The 22,604-nt window shown below is 47.0% G+C and overlaps 1 protein-coding gene across 4 annotated transcripts in view; it reads left to right on the top strand.

Moving 5' to 3' along the window:
- SIPA1L2 (signal induced proliferation associated 1 like 2) overlaps positions 1-22,604 on the top strand; it is a 236,701-nt gene that overhangs the window by 39,413 nt on the left and 174,684 nt on the right. The window lies entirely within an intron of this gene.

The raw sequence follows: 22,604 nt of genomic DNA, 5'->3' as shown, positions 1-22,604 counted from the left end.
CCTCAATACCTTTGAAATGTTGGAGTTCCCTTGGTCTTCTCCCTCAGGGTGACCCTACCCTCCTAGTGGCCTCTCTCGCTACCTCTGTGATGGTGACCTGCACATCGTTACCTGTCTGACCTTTTTCTAGCCGCCTTCTTGCCGTCTTCCTTGGGTAGTCTTGATACATTTCAAAGTAAATGCGTCCATTCTGGACCTTTCATCTTCCCCCCAAATCCCTGGCACACTCTCTTCTTCCTAGTACTGTAATGTCAGGAGCCACCTAGCCTGCCAGTTACACCAGGCTTGCTGTCCTCCTTAACTCAGTCCTCACAGCGGTGTGTCCAGTTGGTCGCCATCATCTTCCAGTTCTGCTTCAGAAATGCTTTTGAGTATCTATCATCTCCACTGCCCCTGCCTCACTTCAGGAGAAATCGTGCCTCTTAGAACTTTGAAATAGCTCTTTAGCCCCTGGGTCCGATACGGTACACACAGCCACATGTGGCCATTCACGTTGAACTGAATTAGACCTGAAAACGAGCCGCACGTGGCTGGTGGCCGCCGTACTGGGGAGCACGATGCGGCACCCCCGTCCCCACAGATGGCTCTGCTCTGCTGGACGTCGCTGCCCAGCTCACCTCCCTGCTGCCAGTTTCTCACCCTCTCCTTCTCATCCTTCGTATGGCCTCCAGCGTTTTCTTCGCAGAAGCAGCGACCCAGTTATGCCACGCCCCTGCTTAAAAACTTCTGTTGGACACTGGCATGTGTTCTGTGCCCCTCAGCATGGCACACAGGTCCTTCACTGCCCATTCCGCCTGCCCTCCGAGCTCGGAGACCCCTGCCCCTCTAAGCCACACGGGCCGCTCCCCTTTGGCGCCATTCCTCTCTGCTTGCAGTGACCCTTCCTCGTCGTCTTCAGAGGAAGCTCGTCATCCGTCTCTGGTAGTGACGCTTCCCCACTGCCTTGCAACCTGGCTTCGCTCCCCTGGCCTCCCCATCTGAGGGGTGTCGCTAGGGCCTTGTCTTCCAATGTTATTGTCTCTGTACCTTCTGAAATAATCTTTTATAAACTATGTACTCCCTCCCATGGGAGTACACATATGTCTCTTACATTTTATGCAATGTAATGTCAACTTACATTTTAAGTTGACATCTGACCTTTTTTCGTTTTGTAAATCACAAGTTCAAATGATTTATTTTTGGGAAAAGGAAGTCGAAAATATTAAACATCTTATAAGATGAAAATAATACGAGGATTGACTTAGTTGGAATGAATCTTTGACAATATGATTTGAAAGAATTTTCACATTTTGATTTTAACCACGTAGTTGAGAAATGCACTTGTAAATAGTTCAAGTCCATTTGTTATCTGTGGCGTGTCTCTAGCTTGGCTTGAACATTTTGGCATCTTGGGGAAAAATTCCAGGTATATTTAAGAGAATTCATATCATTAACCTACGTCTCTTCTTCTTTCTCTTCCCCCTGAATCCAGGACGTCCCCAAATGGGCCAACTTTTACCCCTAACAGAAATATGTTTAAGACACATAAAATGAGGAATCTCTCTGAGTTCAAGGGGCCATGATTAATCATTAAAGGAAACCTCCCTGATAATCATTTTGACTTACCCCCTTTTTTTGGGGTCCCACAGCTTTCTGAACTTTGAAACAATGCACCCAGGTAAGCTTTCAGTGAGAGGGGAGCTGCTGGGAAGATAGGAGTGTCCTTGCGTTTTCAGGAAGGAGTGCAAGGGCGAGGTGGGGATCCGGAAATTGATTCCTTAAATTACCCTTCAAACGACTCCTTGAACTTTTGTCCGTGGGCTCCTGGGAGTGTTTGGGGCCCTCGGGGCTGCCTGCCTTGGTTGGACGCTGCAGCTGTGGGACGCGTTGGTCCCCATCATGCCCGGCCTGGTGTTCAGATGTGGTCTGTCTCCCGTTGTAACTGGCTACAGCCTCCCCTGGGATTTACTGCTTTCCTTAGAGGGGCGGCCGGGGACCACTGCTTCAGCCTTTTCTCTCCCTGTGGACTTGTCTCGGCCACCGCCGGCCCCAGGAAGCAGGTTCCTTGCCTTATGCTTGGGGAGGAGTGGAAGTATTTTTGTCATGAAAAACAACTGTGTTTATAGAGGCCTGCGTGATTTTGTGGAACATTACATAACCAGTGTGAGCGGCCGGGGAAGATGATCGCGTTACCCCCTGCTGGCTGCAGGGCTGCAGTGTGTCCTGAGGCTTCCGTTCCTTCCTGGAGTGGCTGCATTCCTCCGGCTCTGGAACCAGGAGTCCCGGATCCACGAGGTGGACCGGGCCGTGCCTTCCAGCAGATGCTCTCTTTAACATAGTTTGTCATCTCTTTTAGGAGATTACATAAACAGACACCCCCAGGCAGAAAAAAAGAAAGAAAAAGAAAAAGCCGGTTTCAGTTGCTGTCATCCTAGCAGCTCATCCCATCATGCCTTCACACTCAGCTCCAGCTTCACAGGGGGTCAGGAGTGGGCCCCGGTGAGGCCGTCCTGCCCTTCCAAGCTTGAAGTAACCAGAATAAGTTAGAAGTGCTTGACTGGAAGTAAAAGGGCGTGTTGATTTTGGCCCTAACTTATTAGGGAGGGTAAAGTTGATGTTATGCTTTCTGTTTTCAGAATCTGTTTTCTAATTCTGCTTAATACAGCACAGCCCAGATAGGCAAAGAAATGTTGGCTGTGTTTTGGGAGGGGAGGGATAACTGTCACCAACACTGTCCCTTCATTTGAAAACTCAAAGTGTGTTTCGTGCTTATAGCTCCTTCCAGAGCTGAGCTTAAAGTTCTCAAGCATCCCTGGCAAAAGCACCCAGCAAAGGCCAAGTCTTGCTTTCAGAGCCTGTTCAGGCCAAGGGAAGGCGATAAACTCTGACCTGGATTACTGCCCGTGGTTCTGGCAAGAGCCCTGCACATATGCGAGCAAAGCCCAAGTGTTTGCTTTCTAATCGCTAGTACAGTTCGTTGCTGAATTTTTTATCCGGTTAAGTCTAACACACCTTCAGGAAGGTGCTTCTTAATCTTGGACAGGAGATGCCAAGGTGGAGACGGGATTAACGTATGGTTTGGGGAGTACTTTTGTCTTTTGATTTTTTCATTGTTTGTTTTTGGTTTTGGCCACGCAGCATGTGGGATCTCAGTTCCCCGACCAGGGAGCAAACCCGTGCCCCCCCTGCAGTGGAAGGGCAGAGTCTTAACCACTCGACCACCAGGGAAGTCCCTGGGGAGTACCTTGGAGCAATGCGTTTCTGCAGAGCCTGCTAAGATTGTGTTGTGGCTTCCCTCTAGCCTTGCAGTGTGTGGTGACAGTCATTTTCGTGGGAGGCTCAGGCCTTGCACCAAGCCATTTACTTGGCTCTGCTGGGTGCTCCAGCAGGGCGTCCGGGAGAGAGACTGTCTCAGAGCCCAAAGGGGCCAGTGCAGCCTCCCTCGCTAAACTCTCAGAAGCCATCACGGCTGCGTCCTGCCAGCGAGTCACTCAGGGTGGGCACGCAAGGGCGCACACCATGGACTGTGGGTTTCCCCAGAATTGGTAACCCGTTGTGAACTGGTAATGTACAGCAAGCGATGCAATTTCCTGCAACAGGTAAAAATTTGCCCTTGGCCAACATTCTTCTGGCAGGGCTTCACTGAAAAGCTGCCTGCTGTTCTCTTGTCCTGAATCCTCCAGCCCAGTGGCACAGTTACCGGGAGAAACAAGATGTCAGGAGACAGCCATTGGATGAGGTCCATCGGGAGACTCGGTGCCTACTGGCTTGGGCAGAGTGGGTAGCTTCGCAGCAGCTGCTGTGTTCCAGATGACCAGCAGCAGCTCCGTGGTTTACTTAAAAAAAGAACGGATCTGTAATCCACATCTGGAACTCCCACCCCCGTTCTGTCGTGGTCCAGGTATTAAAGCCTGTGACCCAGTTCTGTTTGCCCAGTGGGTACCCCTGATTTGCTCAGGGAAGGGATGTTACTGGATCTAATGGATTTCAGGTCGTCCAGGAAATTGCTCAGTCAGCAATTGTTGAATTAAGTTTAAATGAACAGGCTAAAAATCTCAAGGTTTGGAAGCGTTTTACTCGGGGCAGGGGGTATCACATAATTCAGGGAGCAGCTTCGAGCCGGAGAATAAGCTTGTATCACGGAAGGCGTCTCAGTGACTGCCTTCACCCCATGAGGCCAGGGACGCTCTCAGAGTTGAGATGCTTCTGAGGCCTGACTGTCTTCGTTCATCTCTGAGCCTGGCTCACCAGTCTCTAAGGCCTTCTGGGTGAATCAAAGGACAACAGGTGTCTTTGAGTTGGGCACAAGCTGTCTTTTTAAAGGAACAGCGACCAAACAGAGCAAGTGTGTCTTGGAGAGCCAGGTAAGAACAATTAAGAGCTCAGGGTGGGACTTCCCTGGTGGTCCAGTGGTTAAGAGTCCGTGCTTCTGATGATGCAGGGGGCGCGGGTTTGATCCCTGGTGGGGGAGCTAAGATCCCACGTGCGGCACGGCCAAAAGATTTAAAAGAAAGAAAGAAGGAAAAGAGCTCAGGGCCAGGCTGAGGATAAAGCCACAGAGACGAGCAAGCCCTGTCAGTTTCAGGACCGGCCGCGTTGCCCATGCCGCTGTGTCTGGCTTTCAGAAGATGGAGGTGTGAAGATCTTAACTGCAGAGAACAGATTTTAAAATGAGGTGTTTATTTGCATCGCAGAGGGGTTCTTTCAGATGCCTCAGACTCATCCTGTCCAAAAGGAATTCAGTTTGGCTCTACTCTGAAATTTCTGAAGTCTTCACTGTTAACTGCAAGGCCAAGAGCTGCCTCTCTTGCCTGGATGGTTCACAGCAGTGGCCTGAGTGATTCTTCCGACTCCCAGATCAAATCTTGGAGTCCAGACCCCTAAGTGCCACCACGGAGGCTGTCGTCGCCTGGCTTCTGCTGGATTCACCATCTGTATCTGCACCTTCCCACCCAGACCCTTGGTCCTGTAGCGCTTCTTCCTGGGGACGCCGCCTCTGCCCTGTGCCCTCCTCCCAGCCCTTTCCACTCCTTGCTTGATTGGGCAGCTCTGCTCATCCTTCAGTTCTCCACTGAGACACCAGTGAAATGAATTCCAAACTTACACCGTCACTGCTGCATAGTTTGCTAAAAGCGTTCTCACCGCTGAGAACACTTTCCTGACCCGCTTGCTGGTTCTGGACTCAGCTCTGCCCGCCCCGAGCATCCTCATCTTCTCCACCTGGCACATAACTACAGCTCACGGTGTCTGCCTGGGGCTCACCTCTCTTCCCGGGCGGGCCGCACGCTCTGGGGCCAGAGACCAAGGGACCACCTTCCTGACCACTAGAGCCTCGGTTTCCAGGACAGTTCCGAGACATAACAGGCAGTCAGCAAAGTTTTGTGGAATGAATGAGGGTATAAGGCTTTCTTTTAAATTGCAAGCGTTTCTAATGTATTTTAATAGCTACCTTTCAAATAAACCAGCCATGATGCAAATTCAGGTATCCTGACTGGGGGCGGTGTGTGTGTTTATAGATACCACATTTTAATTTTAGCTGCGTTCAAAAACTCAAGGATATTAGACGGCACTGTCCTTTTGGGAAATGAAATTGATGCTGACGCCCATTCAGAGATGTCGGGGTCTCAGGCAGGCCCAATAAGTAGAGCCTTCTTTTCCTGCCCAGGCTTTGACAGAGTTGGAAACTATATAAACAAAGTAAGAGTAGAGGCCAAAATACTCATCTGTTATTGGTAGAGGTTAAGTTGGAGGGCTCAGCTTGGGGTGAAGACCAAACGCTGACAGAGTCTCAGGGTTAGGCCGTGTCTCCACCCAGGCCTGGGCAGCGCGGGGCCCACCTGGGGGCCTGGGTCCTGGGGAGCCGCTGTCCCATCAGGCCGGCCCCTCCACCTTGGGAGTGAAAGAGTTCCGGAGTTCACTAATCAAGCCCCAGCCAGGAAGACATGGGAAGAAGCCCTCCTTCCCTCCAGTGATTGTTTTAATATCCACAATTGTTCAGCTTATGTTTCTCCAAATAGGTAAGCCGTGGGGCAGGTTTCCTGGAGCCCCGTGAATGTTGGAAAACTCTTCCCATGAATGCTTTTTAGGTATGGTGCTATCTGATGAGGGAAGATGGGTGAGAGAGAGAGAGAGAGAGATTGAGAGAGAGAGAAGTGAAGTCGGAATGTGACGCTGTGTTCCAGCGTTGCCTGAATTGAATTGAACATGAGTAGCTCTACTTCCAGACTCGCCCCTTGACTTGCTGGAGTCTGGTTTTCTACCCCACCTTCCTCTGTGTGCAGCCACCATCCTCATCCCCACACCCAGCTTAACTTTTCTTTGTAAAGGTAGTATTCTGAAAGCATCATTAGGGAATCAGAGCAGTTTTGAAAACAGCGAGGGAGATCACTCAACCTCTTTCCCAACCAGTGGGACTTGCAGGTGATGGAACTTACCAGCCCCGATGGGGGGCACTGTTAATATTTACACTGACTTAGTCAACGTTTAGGATTTGTGGATCCATTCGTAATGAAACTAGGATCTTTCCTTTGAAATTTTTAAAAGAATAAAACTCAAATTTCAAATGTCTCTGAACGTCAGATGTTCCTTTTTTTTTTTTTTTTTGAGAGCATATTAATTGGGGGAAAAAAAAAGGTCATTGCTGCACAGACTCTAATCCTAAGGATGGAAATATATACGAACATAGTCCCTCCCCCCGCCCCCCACTGAAAAGTTACTTTAGACCGTTTGTATGAAAGTCAGGATTCTGAAAACCCTTATTGCGGGGGAAGCACAATAAATGTTTCTGCAGCCCTCAAGCCCAGTTTGAGCTGGAGAGAATGAGATTAGTTAGCTCGCAGGGAGAGACTGTCCAGGCCACTGGCCCTCTCTCCTTTGTGAGGAAGGTGACAGCTGAAAAGAGCCAGGATCCGCCCAGCGACAGCAGTGACAGTTGAGCACAAAGAGTGGTGTGCTCCCAATGACCTCTGCCTGTCCTTGGTCCCTGCTCCTGAAGCGACGAGTAGGGAAGGATGGAGTGGAGGGCGGTTGTTTCGGGTTGAAACTTTTCGCTAGATCTTCAGTTGTGCTTGGGGACCCAGACTTCGACATTTTCCTCTTAGATGCTTTAATGTTCTTAGCCAGTTGATAAGAGTAAGGCCCTCACTGCCCCAAGGATGTGCTCTCTGGAAATTAAATGCGATGGGGTAGTATCCTTTGTACGAATGAAAGGGAGCGCTGCCAGGAATGACCCCGAGACCCAGCTCGACCCCTCCCTAGCCGGTCAACCAGTGATTTCCACCAGCAGGTGGATTTATATGAAGTGAGAGGGCAGCTGAAAGGTGATCACTGAGGTGATGCAGCAAAGGGCAGTGTAAGTGCCCAGCAGGAACCGGCTGTTCTCAGGTCAGAATCAGGGCTTTGCTAGTGTTTCTGTAGTCTGATCGAACTTGGCTGCCCATTGGAATCACGGGTGGGTTGCTCGGGCCCCAACCCAGAGATCCTGATTGAATTGGATGGGCCCCATGCCTGCCGCATCAGGATTGCGGTCCTTCCGCTGTGAGCCTTTCAGCTCATGACTACTCTTCCTGACTCCTGGACTTGACGTTTTTCAAAAGTTAAATGGTATTAGGTAATTTCAGGAGAGATTCTGACTAGATCTAAGAGAGAGCTTATTAAACTGAGGAGACTCGGGCCATTTAGGGTCGTTGGCCTGGGAGAAACTTTGGTGAGAACATTGGAGCTACTGACGTTCCTGAAAGCTCCAAGGGGATACAGCAGGCTGAGTGTCCGCGGGTTCTGTGGACATGGAGGGCCAGCTGTGAAGGCCTTGAGCACCCGTGGATTTAGGTATCCTTGCAGGGGGGGCTCGGCCCTGGAACCGGTACCCCAATGACTAGTTAGAACAAGGCTGGGGACGGGAGAATTGAACTCCGCTCCCTTTGGCGCTGGTCCATGACGGTTCTCCCGGGAGGAGGATGAGGACGGAACTTTTGGGAAAAACAGTTAGTTATATCACACAGTCTCTCCAGACAGAGCTGTTGGGATGTGTGGCCAGGAGCCCAGAATGGAGTTACGGTAGGGATCCCTGCCCTGGTCCTTGGGGCGTTGGCCGCGTCTCCCCTGATGTTTGATCTTGGACACCAGACCCCCGGACTCAACTTCTTTGTTTTCATCCTCTTCCCAGCACCAACTACTCATTTTTATTCATTCACTTTCCCCTCCCCATAGCCTGCTTCGTGGGCCTTCGCCACTTTGGGACTCTAGCTGCGTTTTCCTTTTCCCTTTCCTCTGGTTCATGTTTTATACCCACTATTTGTGTAGTTATGTGGACGTCGTGGGAGGGGATGATGGAGTGAGGTGGTGAGGACCAGAGGGGAGCGGGCCTTGAGAAGTAATGGGACTGGGGCCAGCCCCGCTGTTGATGGGAGGTAGGAGCTAGAGGGTCAGAGGTCCCACCCTTCAGCAGGAGGTCAGGGCAGCAGCTGAGCGGGGCTGACAGAGGGGCCTGAGCTGGCCCGTGTGGGCTGGCACTGACCGTTCCCACGAGCTGGACGTGTCTGTCCAGGCAGGGTCTCTGCCCTTGACGTGTCCACGGAGAAGAGACACCCCTTAGGTCAGGTGGGCCAGATATTTGCTTGCTAAAATGCTAAAGGTCAGCATTCTAGCTCTGCGAATATTGCTTATTTCACGAGAGGGTATTTTTTTAAAAAATGGAGTATCTTTATGTTGTTCTCTGTTTGGCTGAGAATTTCTGTCTTTTCCTTTTATTTAGACAACTTGTTGGAAAACTCTTGCCACTCTGCTAACTTTCAAGATGCCTAGCAACGTTTTATAGATAGTTTGGAACGTTTCTCTCTGATCAGTTTGGTGAAACCATAATAAATGGTTTTATGAAAAGCACCCTAGAGACAGTAAATCTTTCCAAAGTGTTTTTTTCAGAATTCTTTAGTTTACAGAGCTACTTTTTAAAAAAATGTAATGTAGTCTATGGGTCAGGCCTTAGCAGGAACACCCCTAGTTAATGTCCCGCTGATGCTCAGAATATCTGGAAAGGTGAGCTAATGTTTTAGCCACAGGCTGAACGCGCGCAGCCTGGCCCAGGCCACAGCAAGGACCCCATGAACATGCCCCATCATTAGTGCTCCTGTTAAGCAAATGGATATTTCTTGACCCTCAAGAGGGGAGTTTGACCAGATAACTCAGTGTAACATTTTAAAGACGTCTTTGTGAGAGAGTAGAATATTGGATTTTGAACTTTTTAGAAAACCATCTCCTTATTTTTCTTAAACGCGTTGTTTTTGTGGTTGTTATAAGCGTGTGAGATGGAATGTGATAGTTTATGCAGCCCCAGAAGAGACATGTCTTCAGAGTCATTTCGGAGCTGGCATCTGAGTTTCCTAAGTCATTTGGATTTATTTACTTGCGTTAAGTTCAGCTCTAGGGTTGGGCCTCTTAAAACAGAGACTCTCGAGGTTAAGAATTACAAGGAACTGATTTTCTTCATTACTTGCAACTAACTTTGTCTCCTCTTCTCTTTTTCTAAGTTGTACAACAGAAAAGTCTGAAATACAGGATTTAAGGAGAGAACGGCATTTTCACTTCAGTTTTTTTTTCTTTTTCTCTGAACACATGGAAAGGATAAACTGAAGTCTGAAATATTCGTGCTCATTTTTATTTTATATAAGAAATTAGTCCTGTTGCCAATTTCCCAAGGTTCTTTAAGGAATGGTTGAAAAGGTTCTGAAAAAGAACTTTTTTTTTTCTAAATTCTAGAAGGCTTATCAGCTGACCAAGCTTTTGGTCAACAATAAACATTCCTTTCTTTGATGATTCACCAGGTTTTTCTTAGCCTTCCGATGCCTTAGGGCCAGGAGTGTACAGACAGCATGATAAATCAGCTTTTGTTTTATTTTCATGTATGAACCAGAGGCTATTTTGATTTAAGACCAGCAGTCTTGACTCATAATAGAATATGACTGTTTTTTTTTAGATGTGAGCATTTTAGGTGGCCACAATTGTTTTGGAAAATAAGTGGCAGGTGGTCCCATTCAGCTTTACCAGTTTAGATGTGGTGTTTACCTCCCGAGATGGAGTGAAAGTAATTGTATCTGGCAGAGAGCAGAGTCAGATTGTCTTCACTACTAATTATTCACTGACTTCCATCTATGCAGCTTCCCATTTTAATTCAGACAGTAAGTGTCTGCAAATGTCTGTGCTAAATATTCTCTCGCTATCAGACAGCCTCTAAGAGCGTGTGTGCGCGTCTGTGTCTAAGAATTGATAATTTCACTTCTTTCCCTTCTCTTTTCTCTGGTGGTTTATTTTCGGTAGTTAAGTTCGTGGAAACAGATAATTCCGTCATCTTTCCCCCCTGTTTCTGGTGACCCCCTTTCCAGCACTGATTAGTGGGAAAGGGCTCAGTGCACTGAATCAGGACAGTCCCTCTACAAGCACCCAGGGGAGTGGCCCTTCCTGGCAGGCGGGGCTCAGAGGCCTTGGCTGTTACCATTGCAACTGTGTTCATTTTCTTAAAGCAGAGTTTTACTTAGCATATTCTAGTAAATTAAATTCTCCATGACTTTGGAGTCAGGATCAGTTGGTTTTGTAGCCAGAGCCCATCAATCGTTTAAGGAGAAATAACCTCCGTTCACTGACTGCCTGGTAAGCTTGGAGTTTTTTGTCAGAAGCGCCCTGAAACATTTGCCTCTCTCATGTCTATCAGGGACCGTACCTTTTTGACTTGCTTAGACTCTGTCCTGTCGTGGCCTCACTGGGGAGACTAGAGGGCTGAAAGAAAGCCACGCTGGTGGATAAACTGCACTGAGAGGACTTAATGCCACAAGGCGGAGGTGCTAGACAGCCAAGCAGGGCCAGGTTAGAGGTTAAGCCCGTGTCTGCCTGAAGACCCAGCTGGAGGTGGCCACATCCCTGCGCCCCGATGAGGGGTAGCTGGTCTGGGAAGGCCTTTGTGGCAGGTCCCCGTGCTCCCTGCTGTCCTGTCTGGTCCAGTGGGAACACCTGGCCCCTCTCCAGCACCTCCCCAGCCCACCTGGTCCCCTGCACCCGGGCAGATCTGGGGGTAGAGGAGGAGGTGACAGGCAGCACAGGACCTGCTGGTCCCCGTGCTCAGGACTGATTCCAACCGCCTGCCGACCAACGTGGAAATTTTCAATACTCTTTTTTTTTAAACCACATCCCTGAAATTGTAAACAGTTGAATTATTTTCCAGTTTGGTCAGGGAAGTAGAGAATCACATGCGAAATATTTTGGTAGTAGGCAGAGTTACTCATTTTTGTTTTACTAAGTCTTTCCATTCAAATACCCTTGGCTATTTTCTCATCCTTCCTATTTGGGATGAAACCTTTACACAGGGCGCCGGAGGGTCCAGCAGGGCCGAGAGGGCGGGCGAGCTCTCTGTCCTCGTCCCCAGAAAACAACCCACTCCTCTAGGTGAACCTGACTTACCCGCTTTGCCTTTAAGTAGCCCTTCGACTTGATCAAGGGTTAGTGCCTCTTGTTTGTGCTAAACTGTATTGAGGAAACCCTTACAAAGCACAGCCGTTCCTGTTTGTGTTACTGTGTTTTCAATGGGTGGATTTCAGTTCTCTCTTTCAGGGGTTACTTCTCACTCCAGTTTGCTTCCTCTAGTGCCTGGTAATGAATTTGCTGTTTGATACTGTGACTTTGGCCTGCCGTTAGTTGGAAGAGCTCAGCCTCTTCCGCTGGAGGACCATTTTATCTTTTTTATGGTGGGGCACGTACAGGAGAAAGGCAGCAGTGACCTTGTGTGGGACAGCTTCTGTGGCCTGGGCCCGATGCTGCCAGCTCCACGGAGCCAGGCTCCTTTTCAGGAAGTAGGTAGGGCTGGGGTCTGAGTGAGCCTCCGACATCAAGTTCTTTGTGCTTTTTCTCTATACCTTCCTCTTTCCGGAAAAGAATGTGTATGAACTCAAAATGTCCCTCTTCCTCTAGCAACTGTGTTAATGTTGATGCTTTTACTGAGTTACATTTCTTTCTTCTCTTTCTCCTTCTTCAGTTTTTAAACTTCGGCTTAAATCGGTTACTTTCTCCACCCTCCAGCTGTGCACAAAAATAAATGGAGCCTTATAGAATCTCACTGCTCACACTGGTGACAGCCACATTTTAGAGAAATCCAGAAGAGTCATGGGACTTCCCTGGTGGCGCAGTGGTTAAGAATCTGCCTGCCAATGCAGGGGACATGGGTTCGAGCCCTGGTCCGGGAAGATCTCACGTGCGATGGAGCAACTAAGCCCGTGAGCCACAACTACTGAGCCCACGTGCCACAACTACTGAAGCCCTCCCACCTAGATCCTGTGCTCCGCGACAGCAGAAGCCACCGCAGTGAGAAGCCCACGCACCGCAACAAAGAGTGGCCCCCGCTCACCACAACTAGAGAAACCCGCTCACAGCAATGAAGACCCAATGCAGCCCCCCCACCCCCCACCAGAAAAGCGCGTCATGGTGGGCATTCTTAAGATAAATTCTTGAGGCTCTGAATAGCTGTCCTGATAGAACCTCCGAGATAGGGATGGGAGAGTGTGGGAATGGGGACACGAGGACGGCGTCCTGACCCATTGTGTGGTCCCGTAAGGTGTCCGGGGATCCTCTTTCCCGGGGGGATGAACAGACGATGTTCCAGGCCTGCACGGGTCTTGCGTCCCTGGACTGTGGGTACTTTCAGGCGGGCCGTAGAGGCCTGCAGAGGAAGCCATTGCTTGTGCAGAGGTGAACTTCCTCTTTTGCTTGGGGGTCCCAATCGTAGAGTAGGTGAGTTTTGAGCTGCTGCAAGAGTGTCCACTTAGCTGCGCAAGTATTGTTTCAGGAATTAGAAACTCTTTTTCCTTCTCTGAGACTCATGCTTTCCTAAGATAATGAATTTTCTGTCTTCCTATTCTGGTAACTCAAGCATTCCACTTTTATGAGTGAGAGTATATGAGCATTCTTACCAGTCTCGGGCTGGGTTCAGTAAAACTGATTTATTTTAAGATCACCTAGTGAAGTTGTGGAATTGTCAGAGAACAGAGGGAAGATCTAAGTGAAAAACAGCAAAGTCTGGAATCCAGTGGAAAATAGATCTTTGCCCCATTAAGTATCTGACAGCTGGGTTATTTGTTAGTTATGCCAAGGGTATTTTTAGAATTCAGGGTCTATCTCATCCTTAGGTTTCCAGTTATTTTGATTCCCCAACAGACGCTAAAGGATACAAGAGAAATGAGACTGGAAAAAAACAAGTTCTACAGAGATCAGCCCAACTGAATCTTACTATGGTAATTAATTGGCAGAAAATCAATAATTCAGTGAGAAGTCTCAGCCAGTGGTGGCAAAAGACAATGCAGTGAACGTTGGTGAATTTGGGAGAATGTACAAGTGTCAGCTAATTGCGTGAATTTACATACAGTGTGACTGTATTGTCACACAAGACTAGTCATTTGGGAAATTTTATAAGAGATTAACGGAGACCCAGATGTTTAAATTCCTTACCCATTTGCCTGTCTCTAAAGGGAAACCTCAATAAATATGTATTTGGCTAATGAGTTAAAACGGAACTGCTCTTTTTACATTATCATCTGATGACTAAGAAATGTTAGTTTACCTGCTTTCTTTGTTTCTCAAGTTTGTTTCCTTGTGGGAGTTGCCATCTAAAAGTTCCTTCTAAAATGGTTTACTGTCAGAACCTTTTTATACTCTTGGAAATTATTGAGGACTCCAAAGAGCTTTTATTTATGTAACTTATATCTATTGATATTTATCCCATTAGAAATAAACCCCAAGAGATTGAAAAAATCGTTATTGAATTTAAAAAATAATACATCTATTGCATGTTCATATAAATACCATGTTTATGAAAAGTATCCATTTTCCAAAACGAAAGAAACCTTATTGAGAAGAATGTTTCATAATTTTTTGCAAATACTGCTAATATCTGGCTTAGTAGAAGACAGCTGGTGTCTCATCTGGCATCTGCATTCATTCTGATATCACATTGCTTTGGTTCCCATGTATGAAGAAAGTACAGACTCACACAGATAATGTAGATGAAAGGAGGGAGTGTTTTAATTTCTTTTTAGATAAATGTGGACTCTTCTTCGATACTATGCTAAACAAGTGGTAGTTTCTTAAAGGTTGGTCGAGATGTAGATGCCAAAGCCCTAGCTATGAACTCTTAAAACTCTGTTCATGATTTTGAATATCATGCATTGGTGATTTGGAAAATCTCACAAATGTTGATACATTTCATTGTGCAATATAAAAAAAATTGTATCACCAGTGAGAAAAGTCTAAAGACCACATAGGGAAGTTGTCAGCTTCACAGTGGATGTGGACACACCAGTTTTCCAAAAGCCCAGTTTCTGCATGAAAATCTTGACTCTTATTTTATCAGTGTTTTCCTTGAAAACAGGCCCGTTTTGTTTCTTTTCTATAAAATGTCTTCCGGAGAGCCATATCTGAATAATCCCAGTTTGTATATCGTGCTTTCAAGTAAAGGGTGGTGTTTCTTGAAAAAGTGGCTCATTCACCCCACAGCTTGGTCTCGCAGGTGCTTTCCCTGGAAACCCCAGCTGCGTGCAGCGTGGGGCTTTTGCTGTGCGCTCCCCTTTCACCACACAGGATGTTGACAAGCACGCGCTCCGGGACCGTGCTTTGGTAAAATTATTTGACTTCTTCATCAAGGACATTGAGCGAGACCCTCCGTCCACCTGTTGGTTCATTTTAACGGCGGTTATGCGATATGGTTACTAGTACAGTTTGGTGCCACTGCCTTGCTCAGGTGCTCAGGTGCCAGAGGTTTTGCATGTTGTTACTTCTGTGCCACGGGTGCAAACAGGCAAATGGTGTCTTAGAGTTATTATGAAAGTTTTTTTTAATGGATTTTTATTGGAGTACAATCGCTTCACAATACCGTGTTAGTTTCTGTTGCACGGCAAAGCGAATCAGCCATAGGCATACACACGTCCCCATATCCCCTCCCTCCTGAGCCTCCCTCCCACCCTCCCTAGCCCGCCCCTCTAGGTCATCGCAAAGCACCGAGCCGATCTCCCTGTGCTATGCGGCTGCTTCCCACCAGTCAACTATTTTACTTGACACATCCCATCGAAGAGCCTTCAGGATGCCAGCAGGGCCACAGTTTACCCTTTTGAGAACCGTTGCTTTATGACCTTTGGGAAAGGTGCTGAATGCAGCAGGAGCTAGACCTGATTTGTCCTAATTGAGGAGTCCAGAAACGAGATGGATCACAGATGTCGTGCTGGGCAGTGTGCGGGTAGGCGAGGCGTTCACGTTGCTGGAGAGTGGAACTTTCACTGGGGACATCAACTCACGCATCCTGAACATCTAAATCAGTGCCTGGTACGTTACTCGAGAAATATAGGTGGTACTTGGAATAATTAGACTGAGAGTCATGGGTTTACAAATTCAGTGGAGTTTTAAAAGATCAAATTCATCAAAGTCTATTTTTTTCTCGTATTATAAAGGTAACAAAAACGTTGACAAATACCAGTTGCATAGCCCCTACCGTCCCAGGCTCTCCTGCGATACCATAGCCTTCCTTGGTCCCCTGGCCTTTGTAGGTCTGTTTCCCGTTCCATCGAGGTCCCTGTCCCAGCTGTGCAGAGTCACTCCAGCAGTAGTAATTGCAACATTTGTCAATTTTAGCTTCAAAAGCCGACAGGTGTTTTTCCTGATGGGGAGATGCACCGCAGCGTAAAGGACAGCGTCAAGTTGGTAATGAGATTAATTCTGCTGTGTGTGACAGTGTCATTCACTCCCGTGTTCCCAGTGCTTTTGCTTTGTGGCTAGTGGTTAGGCAGTTTACTCTGCTTTCTGTGTGTGAGGTTTCAGAAGTGTGTTGTTCTTGGGTGTTTCCAGAAGAGGGAGGTTCCTCTGCCTAGAAGAATACCTTGTCGTGTCGATCAGTGCTTTTCTTTGTTCTACCTTAAAAGAAATTTATCTTGGTAATAGTGAGGACTAATTTATACTTTTATGGGTTAGAATTACTGCCTTCGGACGTGTGTGTGTGTGTATACACACACACACACACACACACGCACGATATATATGTATGTATATGTATATATAAACAAATAAATTTAAGTCATTCAGGATGGCTGGTTACTTGTGAGTTTGTATTTCTCTCCGTTTTATTTTTCTCTTCCGTTCTCTGATTTTGTGTGACGATTTAGGGTGCTCTTCCTTTGAACTGGGGAGACTCAGATTGGAGTAAGTCTTTTAGAGCCTGCTGAGATGAGAACTGATTTCCTCCCCCTGCTTGTCCCATTGGGGATCCCCAGTCATAGAGGCATCGTGGAGATAAAATGATAATGTCTACATAAAATGAAAATGTCTGACGAAATATTAATAAATACCTTATTGGATGTCTGCTCCTGAAGATGTGGATGAGAGAAACCTGGACATTCTGTTTTACAACTGTCTTTTGAGTTGATTTCGCGGTGATAAAGGCAGGACCCACATGATCGAGCGAATAGCAGAGGACGGCGTGGGCGAAACTGCAGCCCCTGTCGCAGCCGCATCACTGTTCTGAGCAAACAGACAAGGTTTTGAGCAGGAACTGAGTCCTGCGTTTTGCTTTCATGTGGGATTTTTCTGGATTAGCTGATGAAGCCAAGCTCAGTAAATATTATCTTCGTTTCCTGTTGGCCTTTTGTTTTGAAATATCATTCCAGTTCTATTCCCTCCATAGTTTTCTTTTTAGTACTATTATTATTTTTGCAGAGTAGAGGTACCACCTTTTCCGATCTTCCTCACTACGTTTTTCTTACTTTGAGCCCGTGAAATATCTCATTCAGTTCAACAGGCCGGTGAGAGGTGTGTGAAAGTCAATAGCTGTCTTACTACCAAGCCCGCATCTTTGCTCTCTGCCATTTCTACAAACCCTGTGATTGGCACCGTCTGTACCAGCATCCTCTCCTCTCTGCTTTTTTCCCTTGTCAGGTTATTAAGATGAAGGGAACCTCGTGATGGAGAAAGAGTTTCCCAGGACGGGTTTTCTGCCTTTGTTCTCTTTGTGTTGTTTCACTGTAGTACTTATTTACTCTTTTATTTGTGAGCAGGGCCTCAGGTGTCAAGCTGTTGGCCCCTTTGGAGTGGAAAGCCATTTTGGAGGTGAGAGAAATAGTACGGAAGAGAGAGGAGGAGAAGGGATATGAAAGAAAAAAGATTATTCCTCTTGCATCACTTTCCATTTATGCAAAATTCTCAACCTTTGACCTGTCTCCCACCCACCCCCTCTAACCGGCGCCCCACTTTACTTAGACAGAAACTGTACCTCTTCACTTGTGCTTGTATAATACGGCCTGGGTTGTTCTGTGGCGCTATGATGACCACTTCCATAGATAAGTTTGTAAAATACCATTTTTTATTGGGGAAAGTACAGAGACTTAGCTAGAAAGTAAGCCTCAGCTTCTAGAAAAGTCTACTTTGCTGACTGTGTTTATAAGAACTGTCATCTAAAGATCCGATACATTGGACTGAGAAAATTGACACAAGTTATGTTTTCTTGAATACAGGGGATAACCTAAATGGATGGGTAGAGGGTATTCCCTTTTATTACATTTCAAATGGCTTCACTGTATTTTTTCTCCAAGTGTACCAGTTACAGGAGTTAGCTTTGTATTTTCTGTTTTTCTCTATATAAAATAAAGTGCTGCATCTCCGTTGAGTAGGTAAAGAATTGTTTAAAATCTGAACAATTTGAAGTAATGGGGCTTAAATGAAATACATCCTTACCACTTAGTAAACATTCGATACGTATCAGCCGTCATACTTTCCTTCCCCCCCAAACATGACAACACAGGTATTGTGTGGCTTTGCGCTCGCTGTCAGATTCATTTCTTTTGTTCTAGATGTGGTCAAGCCTATAATAGACAAATCTATACCGATTTATTTCCTGTCCCTCATTTTCTGCCTGGTTTGCCCAGCTCATCATAGATTTCCATCTTGTATATTGTGTTAGTAATAATTTAAGTATGATTCAAGAAATTCATCTGTCACTGGGTTCTAGCCCTTTCAGTGTAGGAAAACAGAGACAGCACTACTAGCAAAGTTATCACTTGGGGCACTTTTACCTTGTATGGACACCAGTAGTCTTTTGTTTGAATTTAGACTTTTTTTTTTTTTTGGTCACGCCACATGGCTTACGGGATCTTAGTTCCCCGATGAGGGATTGAACCCAGGCCCTCGGCAGTGAAAGCGAGGGGTCCTGGACCTCCAGGGAATTCCAGTAGACTTTCTTAGCTTATTATGATGGCTAATTGTACTTGTTTTCAAAATAGAGAAGGTACTTGAATTTCACAAATTTGTTTTATTCTTTCCTTTCTTCATTGATTTAATAACTACTATTTCATAATAAAGGATCCCCCAGTCTTAAAATGACATCATTACATCATTACATTAGAACTGTGTTCAACCTGTAGAAAGTGTAGGAAAGCACAGGACTGTGCATGGGCTCCATTTGGTCACGGGTGCTCCCAAGGTCGGATCAATGTTCAGCTCTTAAGATAACGAACATAATTCATAGCAGCACTGTTTACAATAGCCAAGACATGGAAACAACCGTAAATGTTCATCAACAGATGAATGGATAAAGAAGGTGCGGAATATATACACAATGGAATATTACTCGGACATAAAAAAGAATGAGATAGTGCCATTTGCAGCAACATGGATGGACCTGAGATTATTATACTGAGCGAAGCTAAGTCAGAAAGAGAAAGACAAATACCATATGATATCATTTATATGTGGAATCTAAAATGTGACACAAATGAACCTTATCTATGAAACAGAAACAGAATCACAGACGTAGAGAACAGACTTGTGGTTGCCGAGGGGGAGGGCGAGGGATGGATTGAGAGTTTGGGGTTAGCAGATGCAAACTCTTATATATAGAATGGATAAACAACAAGGTCCTACTGTATAGCACAGGGAACTAGATTCAATATCCTGTGATAAACTATAATGGAAAAGAGCATGTACATATATGTATAAATGAATCACTTTGCTCTACAGCAGAAATAACACAACATTGTAAATCAACTGTACTTCAATAAAGTATAAATTTTTAAAAAGATAGCGAACATAAATCACCCCTTTAAGGAATGACATTTTCTTATTTGTAATGTCTTCCTTGTCTACATGCAGATGATAAGCAAACTAGCCAGTGATATGGAAGAACCTGTGCAGGTGTGCATGCCAAGTTCAACGTCCTATTTATTTATTTTCTTGCTGGATAGGTGTGCTTGTGGGGATGCACATGCATTCATCACGTACGTCTTTCTGCCAGTAACATTGTTCCTGGCTCCCACATTAAAATTATATTATTATTCGTTACGTTTTACACACTGGGTCGAGGAGAGGGGTGTTCACCAAACCACGGCAAGACTTTTTGGTGGTCCACCATCTCCCTAAGCAATCTGAAAAACTACTCTCTGCAGGGGCGGCAGGACAGAGACCTGGAAGGATGGCTGGAGAGATTGCCGGTGGCTTGGTTGCCATGGCTGAGAGTTTGGACTCTGTGGTGTTTGTGGGGCAGGTCGAGCTTTTTAGCTTTAATGAGCACGGGTGTATTGGCTCCCAAGAACCTTCCTTATTTATCTTACTAGTGGAAAATACTGAAAGAGCCCAGAGTACTTCCTCCACCACATCAAGGCCATCCCAATAGTCATGGTAATTTAGTTATTTCCTCTTCAAAGTTCAGAGAAAAGGGCTTCCCTGGTGGCGCAGTCATTGAGAGTCTGCCTGCTGATGCAGGGGACACGGGTTCGTGTCCCGGTCCGGGAAGATCCCACATGCCGCGGAGCGGCTGGGCCCATGAGCCATGGCCGCTGAGCCTGCGCATCCGGAGCCTGTGCTCCGCAACGGGAGAGGCCACAGCAGGGAGAGGCCCGCGTACCGCAAAAAAAAAAAAAAAAAAAAAAAAGTTCAGAGAAAAATTAATGTCATAAATTTACGGGGAAGGGATACAGGCTTTGAATTAATTGTACCATCATCGCCAGCAAATGTAAGCTCTCCTGCTTGTGATTACTCGTTTCCCCAACTATTCATTGATTACCTGTTATGCCTAAGGCTTCTGCTCATTAAAAGCTCACAAGTGAATTATTTGTAAAGAAATCGCATACGAGGCGGGCTGAAAAATGTTAGTTTAGAGCAAAAGCAAAAGGTACAAGTAATGGTCTTTGGGAGGCATAGAGGGAAGGAAGATACTGCCCAGGAAGTTTTTCTCGAAAACGTTTTCCCCCTGGAAATGTCTGAGAAAGCTTCGTGACAGTGAAGGATGCTGGGTATCTTGGGTGATGGGAACATCTTGATAAAAGGGACCAAACCAGGAGACCTTGGCGGGTGGGGGGTGGTGGTGGTATATTTATTTAGGAAAGGTCATTTACTGCGTGCTGTGCTTGTCAGGTCAAACGTGCTTGTCTCCACCTTATGGACTTATTTGAAGGCTATTTCAAGATTGAAGTTATGCACGGTGCAGTTTTGAATAGGTGTATTCACCTGGGCCGTTGGTTATGCGCGACAGAAACCCAACTTAAACCTTCTTAGGCAGAAAAAGAAAGGTCCAGTGACTGGGATGTCTGGGAGTAGCATGCTTTAGACACTGTTGGACCCAGGGCCTCCAGCATTGGCCCGGAGACCCTTTCTGTCTTGTACCTTGACTCCCTTTCTCTGCTTTGCTGAGTTCTTCAGCCCTTCCCATGGGGTCAGCAGGATGACGGCCAGCAGCTTACATCCTCCTGGCCTAGCATCCTCAGCGACAACCGACTTGCATCTCCCGAGATCCCCGCATCATCCTAGAAAAGATGGAGGCGGCTCGCTTTGGTCCTGCACCCTGATCTAGCCACTGATGCGGTGGCAGGGAGGTGCCCTGAGCGGCCCAGGGGCAGGGGGTTCCGCCCAGAGCCAGAAGAGGTGGTGCTGAGCAGACAGACCCCGCGGCTCCATGGCTCAGGTGGCACAGGAGGGCACGTGAGGCAGGACGGGGCTGGTACCCAGGTTGGGAGCAGGGGTGGGCGGGGCGGATTGTGGGAAGGATGTGAACTCTCTTCTGTACGTTGAGTGAGAGGTGCCGGCGGGTCATTCACGTGGCCGTTGGCTGATGGGGCACAGAGAGATGGGTAAGGCTGGCCTTGTCCCCAAGCAAGCCATTGATGATAGAGGTAGGCGAGGAATAGGCCAGCCCACGGAGGAGGAGACGGATATTACGTTGAATCGCGAGCTGCTTTTTCAGGTCAGCGATGCAGAGTATTGGTGGTCTCCTGTGGCTCAGCCTGCGCCGTGGGACTCCGTTTGGAGACGCCCAGTGCTCCTCCTTTAGGCACGCACCCACCCCCGTTCCTGCTCTCAGCGCCTCTCAAGTCTCTGAGGACGGCTTTTTCTTTTCTTTTTCCTTGCCTAACTTTTCCCTTCTTTCCCCTCCCGCTACCCCTCCCTTCTCTCTTCTCTTTTTGGGAAATATTCTTCAGGTGCTTTTAAAGCGCAAAGCACAGTGCTTGGTACTGGCTATGCGGTCATGAACCAGACCTGGTCCCTGCCCTCCTGGAGTCTAGAGTCTAGACACAAAAGCACCGTGTTTAGGGCCTGATGGAATTCTCTCGGAGGAGCGGTGTTACAGGGCTGGTGGAGTTCTCTGTGAGGTGTGGGGAGGCATCCAATCCTAGATGCTTCCTGACTCCCCCTTGGGAGGAGAGGAAGGCCTGCCTGAGAGTTGGATAGGTTTGTACCTTCCTGACAAAATTGAGGGGTGGAGGGACAGAGCTCGCCCTGCCCGCTGACTCTCCACCCCTTGGCTGTAGTCCAGCTGCTCAGTGCTACCTGCTCTACCCTTTTCTTCCCCGTTTCTCTCCTCCCAGATACAATGTGGCCTCCTCCTTGGACTCCTCACAGTACCTACTGGAGACATCTTCCTTGATATTCTTTGGACACTTGGTCCCCATCTTCTGTGGAGAGGTTGGCTCCCTCTGTTAGGCGGAAAGCTTCAGGTGGCAGCAACTCCTACAGGGACAGCGTTTAGGGAAGGGTTGGGCGCCGGAGGTGCTAAGTAAATATTGTTAAATGTTAAAGTACCTTCGAAGGGGCTCTGTTTCCAGTTTCTTTCTCCCTTCTTACCTCTACCCAACTTAAAAAAACCACCAGAGTACACATACAGTGGAATATTATTCAGCCTTAAAAAAGTAGGGCATCCTGTCCTGTGTGACAGCGTGGATGAACTTGGAGGACATTATGCTCAGTGAAGTAAGCCAGACACAGGAGGACAAGCACTGCGTGATTCCGCTTAAAATCATCAAACTCAGAGTACAGAGTAGAATGGTGCTTACCACGGGCTGGGCAGGTGGGGAACTGGGGCACGGGGGTCACTGTCCAATGGGTATAAAGTTTCAGTTATGTACAAGGAATAAGTTCTAAAGCCTGCTTTACAGCGTCCTGCCTGTAGTTCACAGTGTTGTATTGTGCTCTTAAACATTTGTTGAGACGGTAGATCTCATGTTAAGTGGTCTTAGCACAATTAAAAAAAAAAAAAAAATATATATATATATATACACACACACAACAGCCACCAAAGAAAAAAACAATACTTGAGTGACAGCAGTGCTTTATGTTGGGCCAAACTG

The sequence above is a fragment of the Lagenorhynchus albirostris genome, chromosome 16, assembly GCF_949774975.1.
Source record: "Lagenorhynchus albirostris chromosome 16, mLagAlb1.1, whole genome shotgun sequence".
Classification (NCBI taxonomy): Eukaryota; Metazoa; Chordata; class Mammalia; order Artiodactyla; family Delphinidae; genus Lagenorhynchus; species Lagenorhynchus albirostris.
Note: the sequence above shows the minus strand (reverse complement) of the source record. Positions and strands in the feature narration are given on the sequence as shown.